Genomic DNA, 12,164 nt, shown 5'->3' on the forward strand with positions numbered 1-12,164 from the left:
ACAAACTATATAAAAAAAATGGCCCATTTTGCCAAAGGTCAAACAAACACATTTTAAAATCATAAATAAGATCCATCCCATGGCTGAATTTCTTAAAAAAAGATTTAAATTTGAAGTAGAGAACTGTTCCTTCTGCCATAATTATGATGAAACTCGGGATCATTTGTTTTTTCTGTGCTCAATTTCTCAACGCTTTTGGACTGATGAATAATTGGTTGTCATTGAAAATTAATAATGCTCCACAATTTGAATTATGGCATAATGTTTTCTTTATGGAGAACTTAGAATGTTCTGTTTCAGATTTGATTAACATTATTTTGTTGTTGGGTAAATACCATATGCCAAATGGAGAACTAATAAGCCCTCCTTCTCAGGATTTATGGCTGACTTTAGAATGTTTTCCTATGCCTTAAGAAAATGGAAAAAAGCAATTATGTGAGGAAAATATGTACACACATTGCTAAATATCTATTGTTTTTAGTTGAATTCCTTATTTATGCTCCTTTGTATTTTTGAATGGAAATGCCTAGTTTTTGTTTTTTTTTTTACTTATGAATCCCCTTTGTTTACGTGTTTTATACATCTATTTTAGTTTACATGTGGTTACCAAAATTGTGTTATCCTCTGTGAGTGTTTGTCATTTTCAATGTTCAACGTTAATATAAAACTTTTTTTTTTAAATGTTCGAGAAACCGAGTGAGTCGAAGGAAAGTAACACCGTTACAGCGAGGATCCTAGCTGGCGAGTGCCTCCACCTTTCGCGAAAGACGTGAGGAGTTGCCGTTCACCACAGCGGAGAGAACGCGCTTCACAGGGCGAATGCGCGTTATCAGCCACCAAATACGATCGCGAGCTAGTAAGCAGCTAGCTCACACCACGGACAGTAGAAGACACCCTCAGCCGTTCGTGGTGCGTCACAGTCTGCAGGGGCAGGCTGTTAGCATCGGCTGGACTGGGCAGCGTCTTCGGAGTCCACCGTCGTCACAGCGGTCGGCCGCCCTCGACAGCGGAGCTCCTCCCCGACGTTCGGCAGCCGGTGCACTCGTTCACTCGCCGGCGGAGAAAGGTTTCTCCCCCTCTCTCCTCCAGTAACCGCGGCAACGTTGGCCAGAACATTTTATTAGTATTAATTTGGGCGCCCAACTAAATTTGTTTGTCATTAATAACCAGTTGTTTAAGTGTAATAAATTCTAATTGTTGATTATGTTCCCTCTCGCTCCTTCTACACCTCGGTTAAATTTGGTTTATTTGATTTGAGTGATTTGGTCCAAGTAATTAAGTAGTTAAGGCATCCGCCAAACCCCTAAAGTGAAATTCCTCTAAATATATGTCTCCTTTGAAAACACTCCCTGTAGAATTAATAAAGGTTTTATGATGGCGACAGTTTGGCTCTGGAACTCTATTTACATTATTTCCCATGGGGGATCATTTCTTTCCCCGCTGCCCAAAGGATTGCAACGGTTCTTAAAACAAGACAACAACAAAAAACAACAAAACAGCTAATACTCAATTTAGCGTGCTAGATGGTGCTGTTGCATCATGATAAAAAGAAGGCAGGATGATTTTTTTTAATCCTCCATGCAGCAGCAGCTCCTTACAAGTCATGCCAAGCTCTAAACTGAAATAAATAAGAATGTGATTAAAATCAGTCAAGTGTTTTTTTTTACTCCATCACACGCGCGCGCATGCTCCCGCGCGCACGCACGCACACACACACACACCCACACACACATGCACCCCCCCCCCAACACACAAAATTCCTGGAAGTGACTCTGCTGCCTTTGAATTTTAATTCCGTCCTCTATGAGAGGAAGAAAAGCTCGCCATTGTTCAAGGATTCGGATATGTGGCGGGGCAGCAGTTGAAATGTGTTGTGGAAAGATACGAGCAACTGTTCAGGGAGGGGGTTGCAATTAAATCACCTCGAGTAATACTCCAGAAACAAATGGGCTTGAAATGACTGCAAAATGGGCCAAAGGAGGGGGGGGGGGGAGTGATATACTCACATCAAATGGAGCCTAATTGAATATTATTGAAGTGTTACTGTGCACACAAGTATATAGAATGCCTTACATACATCATCTGCAGGGTTTCAGATTTCAGACCTTCAAAGACCACTTCCAATGAATTTAATATTCAGCAGTGGGCTCACTGTTACATCACAATCTTTTTAAAAAATGTGGGACAGTATTTTTGTATTCATTCTTTTATCATGAACAATATATTTTTACTCGTATACTACACTTAAATGCTCTTCAGCCCCGCCAAATCAGGGATGGTCAACTTGACTTAACTTTTTGGGTATTTTCCGATTTTTAGCCCCATTTCACCCCGTTTTCAATGGAAAACAAAAAAATGAATGTTTATCAGCATTTTTTTCTTTTAAATTAATCAAAGGGACACTCAAAGCGGGGCCCGCAGGCCGCCAGTTGCCAATGCCTGCACTAAATGATTTGGTTGCAGTTGTTGTTTGATTAACATTATCCAATCCTTTCCACTTAATCATATAGAAAATGTCCTCATTAGTAGAAAAGTAGTCCATGTTTCCACTGTGACCATGGTTGCAGTGGTACGTCAGAGCCTATTTTGTGTCATAGTTTGTTATCCAATTCCACTCAGTTCCACTTGAATGACCTAATTACTGATATGCCATTCCATGTTTTCCATATGACCATGCTTGCTTCTGAACCTGCTACTATTAGCGTCTAGTGTACTGTCCATTTGATGCGTATCTTGCTAGCAGACAGGGGGGAGGAAAAGAACCTAAAGATTCGTTGCTATAAGAAAGTTCAATACGTGTTTTTGGTCAAATCAGATTTTTTTTTGTGTGTGTAAGCGTTCACATTACATATTAAATGCAACTTCTGTCCGTCTAGTCTAGTGTGTGAACATACACTATATTACCAAAAGTATTCGCTCACCCATTCAAATGATCAGAATCAGGGGTACTAATCACTTGGCCTGGCCAAAGGTGTATAAAATCAAGCACTCAGGCATGCAGACCGGGAAACAAGACATTTGTAAAAGAATGGGCCGCTCTCATGAGCTCAGTGAATTCCAGCGTGGAACTGTCATAGGATGCCACCTGTGCAACAAATCCAATCGTAAAATTTCCTCGCTCCTAAATATTCCACAGTCAACTGTCAGCTCTATTATAACAAAATCGAAGTGTTTGGGAACAACAGCAACTCAGCCACGAAGTGGTAGGCCACGATAAGTGACGGAGAGGGGTCAGCGGATGCTGAAGCGAATAGTGCAAAGAGATCGCCGACTTTCTGCACAGTCAATTGCTTCAGAGCTACAAACGTCCTTTGACCTTCAGATTAGCCCAAGTACAGTACGCAGAGAACTTCATGGAATGGGTTTCCATGGCCGAGCAGCAGCAGCTAAGCCACACATCACCAAGTGCAATGCAAAGCGTCGGATGCAATGGTGTAAAGCACACCGCCACTGGCCTCTGGAGCAGTGGAGACGCGTTCTCTGGAGTGAGGCATCACGCTTTTCCATCTGGCAATCTGATGGATGAGTCTGGGTTTGGAGGTTGCCAGGAGAAGGGTACATTTCAGACTGCATTGTGCCGACTGTGAAATTTGGTGGAGGAGGAATTATGGTGTGGGGTTGTTTTTCAGGACCTGGGCTTGGCCCCTTAGTTCCAGTGAAAGGAACTTTGAATGCTTCAGGATACCAAAACATTTTGGACAATTCCATGCTCCCAAACTTGTGGGAACAGTTCGGAGCGGGCCCCTTCCTCTTCCAACATGACAGTGGACCAGTGCACAAAGCAAGGTCCATAAAGATATGGATGACAGAGTCTGATGCGGATGAACTTGACTGACCTCCACAGAGTCCTGACCTGAACCCGATAGAACACCTTTGGGATGAATTAGAGCGGAGACTGAGAGCCAGGCCTTCTCGACCAACATCAGTGTGTGACTTCACCAATGCGCTTTTGGAAGAATGGTCAAAAATTCCTACAAACACTCTCCTCAACCTTGTGGACAGTCTTCCCAGGAGAGTTGAAGCTGTAATAGCTGCAAAAGGTGGACCAACAACATATTGAACACTATGGGTTAGGAATGGGATGACCCTTCAGTTCATAGTATGAGTCCAGGCAGGTGAGCGAATACTTTTGGTAATATAGTGTATGCGTCCCGAAAGTGACCCGCATGTGCAGAAGAAGAGACGACGTCACTCGCAACATCGTATTTACGGAAGACAATATTCCCCAGCGTGTAGGGACCTATATTTTGATTATCTCATATTTACAGAGGAGTGATTCTGGAGAAGGTAGAAATATAGTATTTTGGGGAAATGAATGTGAAGACATGGCTAACACTGCCGCCAGCACGTCAAAGACAGGGAACTCCTTTACTTGTACACCGCATCTCCATTTGGAGGTCTTTAATAAGGTTAATACGTATAATGCCATCTTATTATACAGAGTCGACTGGTCATTTATTTGAACGAAGTTACGGCAATCTCTCGTTCCGCGTGAGTATGCCACATGCACGTGTTGTTTGTTTAGCTGCTTCTTCTTCGTTGGATTGGATGTTTCTTCATTAATTTGGATGCTTCTTTGTGTTTGGAGGCCACTGCGTGCTACCTATAACACGCACAATGCCGCGGACGGGGTATGGTTTCTGATTTTTTTTCTATCGAACATTTTATCGAAGGCAATTTCTATTGATATCAATCACGTGACTATCGCAATACACATTGATATTGACTTATCGCCCAGCCCTAGTAACACAAATAAGTTACCCTATCAATGTAGCAACTGTGGCATGTTTACAGTGCTAATTCTGGCTTAGTATTGCTAGCGTTGCTATTTTTCTGAAACTGGACAGCATTCTCTATGACTATTTATCCCAACTAGGCACTTTCATAATTGTATGTCATTAAGCCATTGTAAATGGTCAGGTTTGAACAACGTGCTCATGCATGTCAGTAAGGGGCAGTGGGAGGGGGAATAAGTGATTTGAGGCTAATTTCAAATCTTGCTTGCGGATTTTAAATGACAAATTCCTCTTTGAGGTGCTTTTTTTCCAAATCAAATAATCTGTAAAACATGTATTTTTGAGGATAATGTTGTAAAATGAGGGAAATTATACTATTACTATTTTTTACGTTAGTTTAATTTTAAAATTCGTGACTTTTTAAAAAACTTTCTCTCTAGCACATCAGGTTTTTAAAATATTTTAATTGTTTTTGTTTACAAGTTTAACGTATAAAAGCTTGCGCAATACGGACCTTAACATACGTTATAATTTATAGCTATGACGTTTCAGAAAAAAATTCTACCAGTCGCTGAACCTAACCCTTAATTAATAAATATTAATACATATATTGGTATATCACATATTATTATGATGATGATGATGATGATGATGATGATGAAAACCTGATATGTTAAAGAAATTGTCGAATTAGGAAATACATAAATATCAATATACAACACTTTGTATAAATCTCTGCCAGTGTTTACAGTTTGAAATGATTACGTCTGCAATATTCCTAGAAGATCAGAATGTCACGTCACTGGTAAACGGTTTTTAAATGTGTACTACGGGGTTTACTTGTTACCTGTGGGCACCACGTTGGGGACCCCTGAGGTATTCTGTTGTCTCATGTAGACATTTGAGGTTCTGTTGCATAGTTACTTCTTTTTTTGGTACAATTTGTAAAGTTGATTTGAATCTACCGGTAAATATGAAAATGTTAATTTCACGTCTTTAAATGTCAAAGACTGAAATGGTGGTGCTGGCTAATTGCTGAGACGTTGGCATCAGCTGTCTATAGACAGCTACGAAACAACACACAAAAAAACCCCCAAATTATACTGTAAGGCACAAATAGCATAGAGGAGTTACACCAAGATGTCATTTGTGCTTCTTTGACATGTACCCTGATCTTATCTGATATCTACCTATCTGCAGCTGGAAAAGTCATCTGTGGCATCTGGCAACCATCTGCATTCATGCGCACACATTGTACGCATTTGGGAAGTATTTAGTCAAATGTCATCTGCTAACAGAAGCTATTTATCAGCTCTCTTGTTACGCTAATCAAAAGGACGGCAAATGCCAAAGCTCCCAACACAGCGACAAACACACGAGCGTGTGTATGCATGATAACAAGCAGTGAAATCCCATCCGTCACTCTAATAATCCAAGTCTTAAAAAGTCAAATTTTCCATAAGGAAGATCATAATTCTCTTTTTAAAAAATCACTCCACACTTAATTTTGCTGTTTGAAGGTCTTCAAAATGTCACACACTCAATAAACAATATTGGAATGAATTTCAACTTGTTTTGCATTGTACGCATTAGTCATACTCCATCAGTCACTAAAACGAAGGACTTAATTATCCTCAAAAATGTTACTCTGCCCTTAATCCGATTCGTCAAATGTCTTAAAAAATACACAATAAATATGACAGATTTGTACTTTGTCAAATTAATGAGTGGAAAACAAAAGTGAGCATCAGTCCCTACAGTGTACCCACAAAGATGTCTTAGAAATGCCACAGATATAATAAACAACATTTGTGTAAATAATTTCACATATTTCTACTTGTTTTTGCATTGTAGTGCACCAACATTGCAGCAAGAGTTGGAATGAGAGATAGGTAGCATATTTTCGCACTTAGGGCAAGAGCATGAACATTGTCAAATGCATACGTGGCAACAAAATAGAAAATCAGCCACAACAGTAGACGCAGCAAGCCAAGATAAAAACGTCAGAGAAACAAAAAAACAACATTGTTGTATTTTCTACCACAACTTTGAGCTTGTTCGCTTGTTTGGGCTGGTCGTCTGCGCACAGACCTGTGTGAAATTAAGTGCGGCTTGCAGCCATAATACAATGTGAACACCCCATCTCGTCCGTTTGGAATGGGCCATAACAGCACAGGGGCTACAAATACACAATTTACATTGATATCAAATATAATTCCTAATATAAGTATGAAATTATTTGGCGTAGAATTTTCATGATAGTATAGTAAGAACCATGTATATTTTCATGAAGACTTATGAAGCTCGATTGCTGGTGGTTGAGCTGATTTTGTAGAAAAAATAACTTTTTAATTTGAATGTTAATTGACTGCTCACACGACAACGCTACAGTCAAGAGTACTCCACCAAAACAGGGAACACGGAATGAGTACAAGTGTGTCCTCTGGCGCGGTTCTGAGTGGCATCCGCTTGTGTGACTCACGTTGCGGCATCATGAGATGCCACAAGATGATCTCGGCATGAATATTCACACACACAAGTCGTTCAAGTAATTGGATGAAGTGGATGCGGCGTGGCATGGTGGAGACGGCCACGGAAAATTCAAGGACAACCACTTAAAAATTGTTTTGTGGCCTTTGAAGTGAATTGTTCGGATAGATGTGTTGGATGCTAATGTTTTCATAATAGGTAGACCATGCTAACATGCTAAAACTAGCATTTTCTTCTGCAATGGTGTTCACTAAAATGAAATGAAATATTATATACTACACTAGGGGTCACCCGCTTGGTAGCCTCCAAGGACTACAAGACTTGCCTGTGGGCGTCTTCTAAAAATAGCTTTCCAGTGAAGGGTTATTGTGATTTTCTTGGGATGTTGGAGAAGTGATCATTTGAAAATGTAAAAACTGGCAGAGATTTATAGAAATAAAATGCTGCGTATCGATGATATTTATGTTTCTTAATTATGAGAAACTATTAACATGATCAGTGTCTCTTCACATAAATGAATATTATTATTATTAATATGAATATTAATAATAAAATATAATAAAATCATTAACTCATTCACTGCCATTGACATATTTATTTATCTTTTCACAGTCCAGCCATTCAATCCCAGGAATTTATATTTTTTTTAAAAACATTAGGGTAAAAGAGGGTCTGAAAATGTCCATCCATCCATTATCTGTACCGCTTCTCCTCACAAGGGTCGCGGGGCGTGCTGGAGCCTATCCCAGCTGTCTTTGGGCAGTAGGCGGGGGACACCCTGAACTGGTTGCCAGCCAATCGCAGGGCACACAGAGACAAACATCCGCACTCACAATCACACCTAGGGGCAATTTATAGTATCCAATCAACTTACCATGCATGTTTTTGGAATGTGGGAGGAAACCGGAGTGCCCGGAGAAAACCCACGCAGGCACGGGGAGAACATGCAAACTCCACACAGGGAGGCCGGAGCCGGGATCGAACCCACGACCTCTGAACTGTGAGGCGGACGTGCTAACCAGTCGACCACCGTGCCGCCGGTCTGAAAATGTCTGGCAGTGAATGAGTTAAAGGTAATTGGGGGGAGGGGTTGTTATTTAAGAAATGTGCATCAAACTGCTAGCCCTTCACATGAATCACCACTCAAAAAGTAGCTCTCACCTTCAAAAGGTTGGTGACCCTATAGTACACTATACTATATGCCTTGACTGATGAGTGTATTAAACTGTCAAAGTGGTAGATGGAAACGCTAATGGAAGCCCATTTAAAATGACAGGCGGACCAGCCTATAGGCGATTACTATTTGGCCTGGCTGGACGAAAAGGCGGATAGACGGACGGCGGAAGGCGATAAACGGACCAGGAAATTTGAGTAAAAAGCCCAGCTCTGTACAATACAATACAACTTTATTTATATGGCGCATTTCACAACAGCTTCAGCTGTAACAAAGCACTTCACATATAACAAAATAGCCATAATACACCAACAAAGACAGTGAAAGCGGGAAATTAAAACACAAATTAATGATACTAACACACAGAGCTGGGCATACCGTCTTTGTGACGAACCGGCCCGCCTATCTGCCTACGACATTTTGTAGACGGTAAATGATAGACGGGAAACTTAAAAAAATTGTCGAACTAAGCATAGTTGCAAGCCCAATTTTTCTGTCTACGTAATCGGCTATTTACAAAGTCTATACAAAGACAAGGTTACTGTTTCTAAGTGCTGTTGAGAAAGGAAGGGCTTTTCTTTTTTTTTTTATAGTTGTTGTGGCAATATCTCAAAGAAGGCACCAGTGAAGAGAAGTTGCTGCTCTTGTTCACTTGCATGGTCGACACGTAAGCACATAAAAATAAAATACATTTTCATGTTGGCTTCATAAATACTGCAAGGGCTGCTCAGAGACTGTGGATGGGCCTACGGACCCTTTTTTGAACATCTTGAAGTTCATCCATGAGGTCGGGGTCAGGGAAAAAAATTGCATCAAACAACACCTCTAGTGCTCGTTTGAGAACCACACCAAAATTGCTGTTTATACCCCGGGATTATACAGTATAACGCTGGCGTCGGGCCAAGACCTTGTACCCCCAAAATAGTCACTTTTCAGGAGAGCCTAAAAAAAGCAAGTTTGTTCAACCATTAGCATTGCATTGCGAAAGAGAGCAAGCCATTTTCAACACTTTAGATTGGTCCATAATGTGTAAAAGTAACACCCACGTGTGTGGACTGACATATATATATATATATATATATACATATATATGTATATATATATATATATATACATATATATATATATATATATATACATATATATATATTGACCTGGGTACCCTTCCGGCCGCGACCCCACGCCCTTATTCATAAATTTATCAGCCCCCGCCCCCCGTTCCGCCCTCCCCCCCAAAAAAAGGGTCCGTGATTGACGCCGCCGTGGGAGGGATGCTAACAGCAGAAGCTTTTTAAGGATCATTAGCCGGCTAATCTACTATTTGAACCCGCTGTGGACACGCTTCAAAATGCGCCACTAGTACTTTACTACTTACCCAACTGCGTGTGCTTACTTCCATTGCGAGCCCCGGGGTTGGTTTTGTCGTATTGTATAATTATTTGGGTCCAACAGACGGCCAGAAGTCGCATTCAACAAGTTATTTATTTTTCACACTTCCCTTCGTTCACTGCCTTCAAAATAAAGCATACCAGCAAACCACTATACACAGCAGGTTTGCTACGGCGTCTTTCCGGAAGTAGAAGACACCAGAAGAAGTGCATGAACTCCACCTTGATGTGGCAGCGTCATACTTGAGTGCTGCGCGCAGTTTAATATACTCTTTTTCTTTTGCAGCAGCAACGAGCTGCGTGCTGCATCCTCTCTCTCCTCTCCTTGTGGGAAACTGTATGTCATCGCAACATGTTACATAATGGACCGATCAGAGCAGCAACAATTCCTGATGGGTGCGTGGCATGTGTTGCAGACCTGTCGCCAACAGCACAATGCGTCGGTCACGTGAATCAATGCGGTAGTCGTCGCTCGCGCCGACACGGGAGTATAAAGAAGCCTAAACAGAAGCCTTTCACTGACTAGGCTGAGATGAAATTTGGCCGCCTCGCCACCACATCAAACGCATGAGGGCCGATTAGTGGGCCGGACTAAAATCCACTTCCGGCCATGCTTAGTCCAGCCATTTTTTAAAATTTGTCACCACCCGCCCTCCAGCCAGCTCTTGGATGGATGGATGGATGGATGGATAGATGGATGGATGGATGGATGGATGATTTTTTGTTTTGGTGTGGCAGGGTTTGTGGTTTCCTCCTCAAGGTTGCTTAGGGCCAACAAAATTAATATAGAACCCCTCAGGCCATGACAAAGGTACCATTCAATCGGTTGTAAGTCGATGTTTCATCACAAGAGTCATGAAAATATTTTATGACGGTCGAATACTTACTTGCTTGCTTTAACTCATCGCACTATGCGAAGGGGGCAAAATATTTGATTCTCTCCATGGAATAATGCCGCACAGTTCTATATTGTTGCAAACAACAACCACAATACTGGATGGATGGATGGATGGATGGATGGATGGATGGATGGATGGATGGATAGATAGATAGATGACATATACTGTATTTATATACTGTATACAGTATTTTACCTTACTTGCCCATCGACAAACGGAAAGTGATTTTAATTTTAGTTTAACAATAGCTTCTTTTTACAATTGTACTGCACCTAAAATGTGATTTGAGCCTGCACAGTTAATTAGCTTTTTATGAATTCAGTCACTTACCATGATTTCCCCAATATGCTTGTCACGTCCCAATAGATGGAAACCTGCAGTCTCAGGGGAGCCACCAGCTGCATGTACACACTACGCACATCATCCTGCATTGCACCACCGTACTGTATATATATGTCTATATCAATACATAAGAAATCTAACCAGGGGGAATATGCCTCATTCCTGCTGGTGCTTCTCTGGTAATCTGACCAAACACGTTCCACACAAACTCGAGAAAAGCCGTATTACTGTGTGACATTTCCTGGCTCATTAGACCAGGCTTTGCTGGTGTAATCCAGGAGATATTTTCCTGTGAAAACAAAACATGTGTTTGTACACTGCAACCCTACAACGGCACAAATAATCCACCTGCCTGCCTGCACACTGCGTGAATAAACAGTTGAGAGATAATCAAATCCAGTGGAAAACATTCATAGGAGTTATGTACAGTATAAGGCTAGGTTCACACCGCAGGCAAATGCGACCCAGATCGGATTGTTTTGCCCATATTCGACCTGTATCTGATGTTTTTATGACAATCTGAACGGCTCAATTCCGATTTTTTTTCAAATATGACCTGGGTCGCTTTCATATGTGGTCCTAGATCGGATACGTATCCGATCTTTTTCAATGCGTTCGCGGTCTGAACGGCCAGGTTATTTTTAAATGCTTAATTGCTTAAAATTGGTACTTTTTCAAGTTATTTTAAAAAACAACAAAAAAAACCAACACTTTTTTGTCAATCTGGTTTAGTTTTGTCCTGCCTTTCAGAGTGGCCTTTTATTGTGGGCAGTCTAAGGCACACGTGTGCACTAATCATGGCATCTAATCAGCATCTTTATATGGCACACCTGTGAGGTGGGATGGATTATCTCGACAAAGAAGTCGTGCTCACTATCACAGATTTAGACTGGTTTGTGAACAATATTTGAGAAAAAATATGATATCGTGTAGGTGGAAAAAGTGTTAGACCTTTGAGTTAATCTCATAAAAAATGGGAGCAAAAACAAAAGTGTGGCATTTATATTTTTGTTTGGTATATATATTTTATTTCGTTAACAAAACGTTTTTCAATTTTAGTTTTAGGTGTTTCCTTAGTTTTGTTAACTGCAATAACCTCAGTTCAGGTGGTACTCATGATGATGTATAAGGTTTC

The 12,164-nt window shown here is 40.9% G+C and overlaps 1 protein-coding gene across 1 annotated transcript in view; it reads right to left on the reverse strand.

Moving 5' to 3' along the window:
- cdcp2 (CUB domain containing protein 2) overlaps positions 1 to 11,195 on the reverse strand; it is a 23,238-nt gene extending 12,043 nt beyond the window's left edge. The window contains exon 1 of the mRNA XM_086042968.1: positions 11,018 to 11,195. The gene's annotated coding sequence lies outside the window, so the exon portion shown is untranslated. The remainder of the gene's footprint in view (positions 1 to 11,017) is intronic.
- Between the last annotated feature and the right edge of the window lie 969 nt (positions 11,196 to 12,164).

The sequence above is a fragment of the Filicampus tigris genome, chromosome 10 (genome assembly GCF_054856515.1).
Source record: "Filicampus tigris isolate MCC_2025a chromosome 10, RoL_Ftig_1.0, whole genome shotgun sequence".
In the NCBI taxonomy this organism is placed as follows: Eukaryota; Metazoa; Chordata; class Actinopteri; order Syngnathiformes; family Syngnathidae; genus Filicampus; species Filicampus tigris.